The 12,884-nt window shown below is 34.1% G+C and overlaps 1 pseudogene; it reads right to left on the bottom strand.

The window, feature by feature from the left end:
* Positions 1-365: 365 nt before the first annotated feature.
* LOC138838531 (U6 spliceosomal RNA) lies at positions 366-465 on the bottom strand (annotated as a pseudogene).
* Positions 466-12,884: the final 12,419 nt, after the last annotated feature.

Below are 12,884 nucleotides of genomic sequence, written 5' to 3' on the forward strand. Positions count from 1 at the left end.
AAATAGTCTGTATTCTGTTCATATAATATCCATAATCTATTTCATTCTCTCCAAATATAATATTTTGAATTCTACATTGATTTATATTATATAGGTTCATTAATGAATGTGTACTTTCAGATTGCATTCCATATAGAAACAGTTTAAGATTCCTTTTTTCCAAGGTCTTTATAGTATTTTATTTCTTTGAGATAAAATGACAATGTTATCTAATTTCAAAAGTTTTGTAAAGGTTATGCTATGTAAAGACTTTTCTGAGGTTAAGAGTTAATACACTGAAGACAAACTTTTAATTCTATGAATTACATGTATTGTTTCACTTGTATCTTTGTAATCAACTTTTTAATAACTGTATTTCACTCCTTGAATCTGAAGAATACTTCACAAATTTCCATATCATCCTTGTGGAAGTGTCATGTTATTCTCTGTATTGTTGTAATTTGGGTAGATGTGCTGCTGAAGCATGTAGTATCTTGTAAATTTAAATAGTTAATGATGCAATCTTAATATTGGCATATAACTTTGGTTGCTTATTTGTAACAAGGAAATTTTATTGTTCCTACAATGGTATTGATCTTATTTCCCTAAAATTCTGAGTATAGTGGAAAATATTTATATTGTTCAATCAATTGCTTACATTTCAACATTTTTTTGTCCGTGACTATTTTAAGTCTTTTTCATTTTAAACCTGATCATACTTTAAAGCCTTTATAGCTAGGTCCAAAGGTGATGGCTTTTCAAGTACTTATTTATGAACTGAGTTAGCTTTGTGGAGCTAAGGGATTCAAAGTAAGCCTTGCTCAAGAGCTACTTCTAAACTTCTGCAGCTTAAAATTTCCCAAATGAGGTCTTACTGGCACAAAATGTCTCCCTGACTCTTTCCCATTCTTCCATGTAGGAATAGACCAACCAGAATATCTTACCCTGACAGCAAAGGTTGTCTTACTGCAACAAAATTAATCTTAGCTACAAGGGATCGTAGAGAGATGAACAGTTCAGACAGAACTGTTCAGACTAGAAGGTATTTTTTCAAAATATAATTTTTTATTATACCTAACATTTCAAAAGTAGCTAAAGCCAAGAAGGTGAAAAATTGTTCATATGCATGATTACCTAATGTCCCGGTCTGTCTACCTTCCAATCAGGAAGGAACTTACACTACTGCGTTTATATCACCAAATATTTCCATAGCTCCAGGAGCAGTACATATGTTTCTCCTCGATTTTAGGCCTTAAATTGGTAATGTTTTTATCACATTGTTTCCTCTTGCCTCAGTCTGTAAATCTACAAATCGTAAATCTTTAGGCCTAACTCTACCAAACACTGAGATAGAGATAATGGAATAAAACTTTAAAAGAGTTGCTTTTGATATCCTAACAAGAACAGAACAATGCAAAACATGTACCTTTTAGTATATTATATATAGTTATATATTTTATATTTATATGCTGAGTTTATATTTCACACAGTGAAACTTACTAGAATCAGTTGATAATTTGAGAACTACATTGATATTTATTTATTCCAATAAATACAATTGGAATATAATTAATTAGGTTTAGAATATATATTAGAATATAAAAGTATCAATGAAATGTCTTCGGTATTATCTTGGGATACCTTCTAAGTGTTCTTGGTCATCTGAATTCACATGGTAAAAAACAATGCTGTTTTCCTCTAATCTATAAGGGATTTTACTCTGCTGCTCTGTTTATTGTTTTAACTCGCTGGTCCCAAACTGTTTTCTCCATATTTTTGAATCATTCCTACTGAGTATACCCAAATTTTGCAGATTTTATGTCTAAAAAGTATTATTCTTCTGCAGGACCCAGGGGTCCTAGGATCCCAGTTATCCGCATCATCAAATAAGAAGGGCAAGACTTCTCATCTAGGCTCACGCAATATGCCAACAGAAAGTAATTGAAGAACAATCTCAAATTCTCATTTCCTATAATATTTCAGGGCCCCAATTCCTTGAGACATAGGAATTAGCTTTAATCAATTGTGAAATACAAGGCAACATAAATATGAGATAAAAAATCTGAGAAAATACTGTAATTCAAATTTCCAATTTGCCGATGACCAGCCCATATGAGTGAGCAAGATCACAAATTTCACAAGATTATTTTTAATACCCCTCTCCTAATGATTAATGAAAGATTTCAGTCCAGCATAAGTAGGCCAAAAAATAGTTCCTGGAACAATAGATCCATAATTGGTCTACCAAGGCCAGAAAAACTTGACTTAGAGGTCAAATATAATTCAGAAAAAACAGTGAGAAGATCCTTAGTGCTTCAAAACAGTGGTACTTCCATAAAACTTGGTTCTGTAGTATAAAAATGTTGTCATTCTCAATCCAATGATAACCTACATTTAATCTCCTGAAAATATATTCCTTTTCAAATAAACTTTTTAAAATCACATTCGCCAAAATAATATTTGACAAGTAGAAGATACTTAGTGACATTACAAGTGTTTTAAGGGGAGGGAGCAAGTTACAATAGAGTTGATTTATTTACCCAGCACTAATGTCAAACAGTTTCAACCATTCATTAAAGTATAGAAATAATACCACCCACCTTTTGTGTTGTTCAGTAGGTGCCTTGCAGAAATGGGTTAAATAGATCAGCCTTCCACATTTCAAACCCAAACATTAGCTAATAAAGTAAATTTCATCAAATAATGAGGTACATTTTAAAAAGTCAAAAATAGTTGCCTTATCATATGTTGTTTTATATTTTCCCTGTCTGTCTAACATAGTAAGAAATATGACTTTAATTCTTGAATATGGGTACTCATCAGAGATGTGACAAACATAAAATCTGCCTTCTATATCTATCATATTCCTCTATAGTAGTAATTATTCGTTTACTTTTTTCCCCAAAACGTATATGTAGCAGAAAATACTATCCCATGTGAAATAAAATAATCACAAACCATTGTACAAAGCCATTTATAAAAATTGGTAGTTAGGAATATATTATAAGCCATTTTTAAACTTTCTTGTTGACTAAAGATTAATCTTCCAAATGGATAGAATTAAATCATGTCTAGGTGATTCACATCTCCAGACTTGCAAATTGTTATTGCAGATGAATGAATTATGGAAATAGAAGTTGACATAAGTTCAAGTATGTGCAGGATTGAAACTCAATGTAATGTGTATAAACCTTTCAAAATATTAACAGACAGTTTAAGAGAATAACTATCTGGAAGTTGAAACCAGAGAGGAATAATAGTAAAGACATTGAATGAATGAAAAATGGAACAAGGGACAAGAACAGCTAGAATGCTCAATGTACACATGTGATAAAGGAAGTGGTAAATCGAAATAAATCTTGGAGAAGGGGTTGGTTGAGAATGATAGAAGGAGTGACTCTGATCCAGGAGCATTGGACAAATAGATGGACATATTTAATTGTAACATACTTGCACAACATTTTGAAATGAGTTAAACAACAAAATCACACAAAAATCACAACCAAACAGCAATCTCTAGGAGTTTGAATATTACCTCTCAAAATTTTAAGCAGTTAATGAGGGGCAGTCTTGGGAAAAGCAAAAAAAAAAAAAAATACTGTTCAAAGAGGGCAGTATGGGGTAGGGGAGAATTTTGAACAGATTTAAATAGATTATCTAAAGTTATAAATCACCTACATCTGCTGCAAATATTTTCTTCTGCGAGTTCTCTTTGTCTGAACTTGATCCTCCTGTCCTGAGCCACACTTGATAACTTGTGAAGATAGAATGATAGAAACAAGATCAAGAACCCATTATTCCATTGGAGAGAAAACAATCCTCTGTTTTCTCTCATATCTCTTCATTACTCTTTTTTCATACTTTTAAGTCAAGTGATCTTGAATTATGTCTTTCCTTCTTTGTTCTGGCAAAGTAAGTGGTCAAAGTAATTCACTAAATATTATGTGCCATTTTTTTCTATCAATCTGTTTACTTGTCCAAGCGAGTACATTAAACTTCCCCCTTGCATTTGGTTGCCACGAAAACCCAACATCTTTGATAATGAGGACAAACTCTAATGTAAAACTTTGTCTCCAAAAAACCAGTCCAAGAAGCTCTGATCACAAATATTTAGCTATTCTTTTTTCTTTTACCTTGAAAGTCTTCTTGTGTCTAAAGTGTCCACAAAATTAAATACTGCACCACTTTTTGGTTCGATCACTTCTAACCTCAAAGATATATTTTGCTAACAATATGCTTAGAGGAAACCGAAAAATACTCCACTGTTATCTTCTCTCTTAATATTCTCCTTAGATACCATATCAGGAACAGTGAAGTTATACTTTGCAAAATTATTTCAATAGATGATTTTTCTCTTCCTCTGGCATTTGCTCAACAAGTTGTATGGAGAAGAAGAGAATTAAATCACCCATTTCTTGGATGACAGTGTCTCTTCCAAAGGACAATGCTTCTATGTCCTACTTCTATGTCTTCCTTTTAGCTCTTGTGTGATTTCCAATTAATCACAGCTTCTTGGCTTCAAGTCTAGTGAAGCTGAAGGATTATAAGGCCTTCCCCACGGCTAAATCTTCATGGTTTCTCTTTTAAAACTCTTTTTATTTGAATGTGGAATTTATTTTCGCCTCTTCGTTCAATCTATTCCGCATTGTAGTGAGCCAAATAGGCTCTGTAAAATCACTTTAGGTAGCATAAATATTATGGCAATCTATATCAAAAAGTTTTGGCTTCTTTCCACTGCTGAAGCCAATACGCTTAGCTATGGCTTCTAAGACCACGTTTTCTTACCTTTTCAATTTGCTCAATTCTTTTCTGATCCCAAAACTTTTTGGCTTATGTAATAAGAGAAGTCCTCACTATCTCATGTTAATAAGGATATTTTTTGAGATACTTAGAAATGTGAAATCATTGGTTTGAAGTAGCCAATCAGATTTTTTCTCTTTTTCAGTATTTCTCGTGCAAAAACATTTTGGAAAGTACTACAACAAAAAAGTGTAAACCCAATGCCTTCTTTCATTTTGGAAGGCACATTCTCCCTAAATATTTTGACCCAAATTATCTTTTTCAGAGAATTACTGTTTGATAATTAAAGGTCAATTCACAAATTTTGATATTTTTTTTAAAGTTAGAATTAAAATTACACTAAAACATTGTTTCACACAGTAAGAGTATATTTCCTGGGTAAGGACAATTCTCAAGGAAATCTACAGGATTTATAGCAAGGTTTCTGAGGTTTGTTTGTTTAGTGTGAAAATGAGCCATCTTTACCCACATTGCATGAAAGCCTATTTTTCCAGGCAATTTTAAATTTTCTTCATAGGCTAAACTGTTAAAAATTTTGAACAATTAAAATTTACCTGTCATAATTTTAAAACTTTTTTGAAATTTCTTTATCAGAATCGTGAATTTAATATACTATGTGATTTCTATTTTCTTTTGGGTTTTCCCCTATGGTTTATCCCCTGCTGTATTTGACTTTGGTACCCTTTGTATTGTTCATACATTTACATTAATTAGGTAAGGGAAGAGGAACAACAAATGGTTAGAAAAAGGACCAAGGACAAACCAATTCAATAGCAATACTCACAAGATAATATGTTGGAAATGTACATTACAAATTGAGAGCGGTATTGGGGTGAAAGAAAACTGTGAGAAAAATGAGAGAGGGTAACAAGTTTGTAAAGTTATGTATTCAGTACCTTACAATTACTGTAACCCCACTGTACATCACTTTGTCAATAAAAAATAAGCTGCATGAAATAAATATCATTGGATAAGCATAATAAATATTATTCTTTATGTAGTAACTTTTTAAAAATCAATACTATTTGGCATCTAATTTGAATTAATTACCCCTTTTTAATCAGAGGGTCATCAACTTGAATGTTATCCAACTAGACAATATTTTCTCAATATACTTGCCTATATTTTCAAAAAAGAATAAATTTAGTACTTTATCATGCTAAAACCGAAAACAGATTAATTCTGGGGAAACCCACAACTTTTCAAAGTAAATAATTGTTAAGAGGACAGGATATATGTGTTCTTCAAAATTCCTATGACTAATAACTACTCATTTTCAAATTCTGAACATTCCATATCTGATAGATTTCAAACAGTACGTGTTTGCATGTTATATAATTTTGCAATAGATGCAGTTTCCAATGGGGTGTTACAGATTGAGAAGTCAACAGAAAAATAGCCACATTCTGGTAGAGGATAAAACTATGAAGCATCTGTAATAATTAATTCTTTAAGAGTAAGCAATTGTTTATCAGAGTAAGCTATTATTTCTATGACCATCAATCCCAATATTTATCTCATAAAGTCATCCAAGCCCAACAGTTCCCAACTTGTAGGGTGCACCTCAAAATTCCCTTAATTCACATCACAAATAGATGATCTCTATTGTGAAAAAATACTACACCTATGTGTGATGCCCTCTTTTTTCTGGAAAGAACACCACAATAAAGTGGGTTTCATGAATTTTCCCCCGGTGGTTTTCTTGACATCAGAACACTTGCAAATATTATTTATATTTTATAATTTTTTAACTATCATAGATATTCAGGAATCTAAGTTGGGAAGATTAGAGTTGAAAGCCCACCCTGGCAGGAAGGTTCCTTAGATTCTTATCTCCAATAAGCTTCTCAGAAAAAGCCAGAAACAAGTGGCACTGAGGTTGAAGAGGTAGGACACAATCTTTGAGCAAAAACAGGCTCAGAGACAGTGTCCAGGCCCAGAGTTCAAGCCCAAGAACAAACCAATATAACAAAACAAAAATAAAAACAAACCTCAAAGCTAGCATTTTTCTCATTGTATAAAGAGGCACGTAATTAAGGAAATTGCTTCCTGTGTTACATATATGTAGAAGAAAGGAGATGTCACACAATTATTCTCTTCAAACCATGTTATACCAAAGCCTCAAAAAATGCTATTTTTTCTTAATTTATAAATTAATTTCATCCATTTGTTGGCAACTTTGTCTATATCATTCACATTATCATTTTATACATGAACTGTTGGAATTATCTATTAACTAAGTTCTAACTATAACACTTTTGAAAGAATATTCTAGGCAAATAGAATGTGAGAATCATTTGTGAATTTGTGAATTAAACCCTCTACTTAAAAAGAATTTTGTAGCATACTATAGAATATGAAATTACAAACAAAACCAAAATATTTATTTTAAATCTAAACTCTAATTTATCAAAATCTACATAGTCTAATATTAGATGAACTTTGTTTTTTTTTCCAGGGATAACCTTTTGTAATCCTTCATCATTTCATTGGAATCCAAAAGAATTATGATTATTTACTTTTTCAAATTTTGGATGGGAATCATGAGTCATTTTGCATCTAGGAATGTTCTGTAATGTAGAGAGCATTTAAAACACAACTGAATATTATATATGTGTTGTATTTCAATAGGAAACGACTTCTCAAAACGTAATGACAAAATTAGCCCAAACTTCCATCTGTGTATTCCTTTCTTGACTGGTTTGTTTTATTAAGACAAAATTATACTACCTGGTCCAGAGAAGGTATCACTATGTATTTCCAATCTCTAATCTCCTGTATTAGACTGACTGCTAGAATTCTAGGTTTGTATCACATTGCCCTGCCATAGTTTTTTGGTTTATTTTATCTAGGTAGAGACTAGCAATTCTGAACTTCTCCAGTGATGTTATCCACCAAAGTGACTGCTCAGATGTTTATCTACTATTTTCAAAGATTTTCTAACATTTGACAAAGGATATGAACTTTTTCAGATGCACCTGAACGGGTCTCTGATTCATTCCTCCATGGATCTGTTCCCTTGAATAATGATTACTTAACTCTCTTACTATCTCTGGTCCCTACCTATGTAATATTCTGAAACTTTTTGAAGAATTTCACTTAGGACTTTCTAATATTAAAAATTGTCACTTGATTCTAGTCTTACTCAGGACATATTTTCTATTGCTTTCTAACTTTTCTACATATTCTAAAAGTTGTTTCATTTGTGTATTTGTGTGTGCACATATAAATGCCTCTATGTGTCTGTGTCTCAAGCTCTTATTCATCAATCTTTCTCATCAATCTTGCTCATGACTGGTATTCCATCACCTGACCCATTCTTCCAATTCAGTTTTTGGCTGCTTAATTATAAGTAGTGTCACAAAGATTGTTCTGCCCAGACTGTATGCAAACTGAACTTCCCAGACTCCTTTACATGCTTAGGTTTTATTTTTCCAGGAGTATCAACTTTTAAACCACAAACATTTTTGTGAGTGTAAAGTCTAAGTTGTAGCCCAGATTTTTAACTCAAGCATTCATATAAGGGTAGATGAACATACACGTTACCTATGCAGACTGTACACTGTTAGAAATGTGATCTTAAGGTGGGTGGCAGTGAGATCTGAGGATTGAGGTTAAAAGCCAGACTGGGTAGGAAAGCCCGGAGACTCTTTTCTCCAATTAACTACCAGAAAACTGGAAGTGGAACTGTGGCTCACGTTGTAGAGCATTAGCCATGAGCCAAATAGCAGAGCGACAGTGCCCAGGCCCAGAGTTCAAGTGCCAAAACCAACACCACCAAAAAATATATAGATATATAAGTAAAGAAAAATAAATGTCAGCCACCAGTTCATTGCTAATATAATCCCAGCTTTCCCAAGATGGACTTTTTTCCCTAGGTAAATCCATGCTCTTATATCTGACTTGCATTGGAGAAGAATTATTCTTTCATTCTAATTTTAACAAATTTGCATGATTAGCAAGCGTTATTTAGAAAGGGAGTGGCCTCATAATTCATGCTCCACTTAGGAGTAATGCTTTCTCTATATCACGCCCATAAATCTACATACTGGATTTGGCTTTATTGTTTCAATGTTGTCTTATTTGTAAAGTCTTCTATAGTGTATTGAACCCTTATACTTAAAAACAAAACTTCTCTTTCTCCTATTATTGCTATTGTTTCTCTTACTGTTAACTCATGTGCACTTGGGAAATAATGCACAGCACATAACACTCACAAAATAATGATCTGAGAACCTTCTTCCTATTTCAAATATGCCTTAATTTACCGAGAACTTAAAAGTTTGAACTCAGTGTACTCAAGGATAATGTATTTATAAGCAGTATCAATTTCATATTTTCTCTTTACTAACTTGTCTCTGAAACACGTGTTATTTCAGTGAAGAAAGAAAACATTCATTATACCTCAAGCAGCACTATCGATTGTTATTGGAAGTAACCGTTACTGGATGTGGAAACTGATCCCAGGAGAAGAATTGAACATATAGGAATGACAAAATTCAAGTTAACTTGTGCTTTCGTTTTTACTGTACAAGAAAAATATCCCATGGCTTGTAGGAAACTCTGTCCCTGACTTGTTCGAGTGTATTCTTTACTCATAAAAACTTTTCTGTATACTTCTAGTTGAGAATATTACAAAAAGAAATAATATGACATTTGAAGGCCAACATAGGAAAAAAGGAAATAACGTTGTTTTAAAAAGTGTTCTACTGCAAAGAAACAAAGTCATGGAGGTTTTAAAGTGTCTTATGGATGGTTTTTTGAACCTTGAGATGATTCTCTTGTTGCACGAGTCAGTTATTAATTTAGTCTGGTCCTGAGTTCTCCATAGCAATAAGAATTCCATAAAAGAAGGATCCAATGACCATGATCAGCAAAAGGAGTCTCTTCTCAGACCAGTACTCCTTTAAGGAGGGTCCTAAAGAAATATCTGTTTTTGTTGCTTGTTTTTTTAGTTTGTGTTGGCTCTGGGGCTTGAACCCAGAGGTTGAACCCTGTCCCTGAACACTTGTCTTTCCTGTCCAATTGCCCCCAAAGCTAGTACTCTACTGCTCAAACCAAAACTCCTTTCTGTTTTTTTATTGCTAATTAGTGATAAGTGTTTGACAGACTCTTGTGCCTCGGTGGGCTTTGAACTAAGATATTAAGAAAGCTAAGTGACATCAAATGCATGGACGTCTCTTTTGAAACAAGAAATATTAAATGAAGTTTATTATAAAGCTAATATTTGACAGTTTTTAAAACAAGAAAATATGTCCAGCAAAGAAGCCATAACATCAATAACTCAGCAAAAGTAGGTGCACTGAATCAGTTTGGAATTATTTTTTTCTGCTTGGGAAGATTATTGACCTTTTTGTTCCTTTTGGGGAAACTTAAAGTCATATTTTCACTTATTTTATTGGTCATGGGGCTTGAACTCTGATCCTGGGAGCTGTCCCTCAGCTCTTCAGGTGAAGTTGAGTACTCTACCACTTTAGCTACAGTACCACTTCTGGGTTTCTGGTGGCTAATTGAAGATAAGGGTCTCATGGTCTTTCCTCACCAGGCTGGCTTTTTTTGAACCACAATCCTCTGGTCTCAGTTTACTGAGTAGATAGGATTACAGGCGTGAACAACCAGGACACAGCTCTTATTTGCATTTATGTGCACTGAATGACACTTTGTAGCCAAAGAATGGAAATTTGAATCAAATGCTGACATTGAAGCTTTTCAGAAAAATTGAGGTAGCAATAAATATGTCCTCCTTTTCCACGTAATTACATTAATGACTCATGAGCCATCTGTATAGGTGTATTTAGTATCAGGAAATGTTCATAGAGAAATATAGAAAGACAGATTTTTAGAAAGCAAACAAGATAAGATATGAAAGAACAGCATAGAAGGAGATACATTTATCACACAGAGATTAAAAGTAGCCTAAGAGACTTAGAATGCTAAAGGCAATGAGGAGTAAGCCTAGTTGATAAATAGTACTTAAATAACCAAAAATGGTTCTCTAGAAGAGTTTCTGGTGTACCTTAGTTACTATCATTTATTCCTTGCATCTGAAGTTATTCCTTCTCTTCTGACACAACTGTTACTTAGCCTCTACCTTTTTGGTGTCATGACTGACCAAAAAGATTTCAAATCTCACTTAGACTACCATTCTCTTTGTGATTAGCAGTGATAACACAAAATTCTAGAATCTTTGAATTTCCAGAGTTAATCTTCACCTGACATCTAAGCACATTCCTGTCATTAATTGCTGTGACCTAATGAACAAAACATTTTTTTCAACACAGTATCCTAATATAACACCTGACACCCAGGATTCTCAGAGAATAGGAAAACAATTTTCACACTCAGCTGGTTACTCCACGATCCTCTTGTTGGTAGTACTGGGATCTGAACTCAGGGCCAGCAGGACCAATTGTCCAATAAGTCAAGGTGCACACACCAACCTGTGAGCAACTAAGGAGGTAGGCCATTCCCAGGAACTTACATTGATCTTCAGGGGGTGGTCCACTATAGTCATAAATCCATAATTTAAACATAGGATCTATATTGACATTCATGTTTGGTCAGCATCTTGTGTTCGGTGCACTTCTCCTTTTTTGTCTCTAATTCATGGAGGTATTTTGTATGTTACTAAATATGGTGACAGGTATAAGTGTGCTGAAATGGATGACAACCTGTTCCCATGGATAGATGGTTACCTATGCATTCTCCATCATAGTTGAGACCCATGACTTTCACAGGAGAGGAAAACGTGTGCAACAACTGGCTTCTTACATCAGGATGAATCTTTTGTCAGTTCTGGGATTTGAACTCAGATCTGGATAGCTCTGTTGCACTTTGGGGAAAGTGAAAGCTCACCATCCTTGAAGACTAGAAAGTCAGGCCTGGTCCAAGGCCTGATTTGAAGCCCAAGCACTGAACAAAATAGCAAGCCCCCCTTTTTATGTGAACATAATGTACAGAGGGGTTACAATTACATGGGCAAGATAATGAGTACATTTCCTATCAAGCATTGTAGCCTCCTCCTTTGTTTACCCTTCACATCCCTTCCCAGCCTCCCCCGGTCCCCCCACACAATCCTCTCCCCCCCCAATGTTGTAAAGTTCGTTTTCGACATGACAAATTCTACTTCTCATTGTTGCAATGGGTCCACCTGTATCCTTATTTAAACGACTTGTTTTTCCCCTTCCCCTCCACAAATTATACCAACAGCAAATACAGTGAAACAGGGGTTATACTGTGGGGTAGGGACATACAAAGCAACAAAGAAATAATCTTATAAATGCGTTAGAAACAAATGCATTAAAGAAAAAAAAAAACATTTAAATACCTATCTTAGGGTTCATTTTCCTACCATCACCTTATCTGAACTTTTCTGCTTGACTCATACATATACTAGATATTGCAAATAAGGGAAACCATGGGACCTATGTTTCTTTGGGCTTGGCTTACTTCACTTAATATAATTTTTTCCAAGTCTTTCCATTTCCTAACAAATGGAAGCCCACCTTTTTCAAACTTAGGATCTCTCTTGACTTACAGGTGTGGTATGCATCTTGCATTCAGTGTATTATTCTTTTTATTTTGTGTCTTATTCATGGATGTAGTTTGTATTTTATTAAGTATGGTGACAGATATAACTGTGCTGACATGGATGACAACCTATTCCGATGGCTATAGAGTTGCCTATAGAGCATTCTCCATCCTCCCTCAGACCCAGGACATTCACAGGACAGGAAAACATGTGCAACCATAGGCTTATCACATCAGAATGAATCTTTTGTCAGTGTTGGAATTTGAAATAAATGCCTAGCAAGCCCAATTGGTGAATGGGTCATGGAGACCACACCAGCCTGTCAGCTACTAATAAACTAGTCTATTCCCAGGACCTGAGATTGAGCTCTGTGGGGGGCCAATAGAGTTATAAATTCATAATTAAACAGAGAATCTACATTTCCAAACATGGGTGAGCAGCATCTTGCGTTCGGTGTAGTCATTCTCTTTATTTTGTATCTTATTCATCAATGTATTATGTATTTTCTTGAGTAAAGGATGACAGATATAACTCTGGTGAACTGGATGACAACCTATTCCCATGAATATAGAGT

This window comes from Dipodomys merriami, unplaced genomic scaffold, assembly GCF_024711535.1.
Source record: "Dipodomys merriami isolate MVZ:Mamm:240054 unplaced genomic scaffold, mDipMer1.0.p SCAF_281, whole genome shotgun sequence".
NCBI lineage: Eukaryota > Metazoa > Chordata > Mammalia > Rodentia > Heteromyidae > Dipodomys > Dipodomys merriami.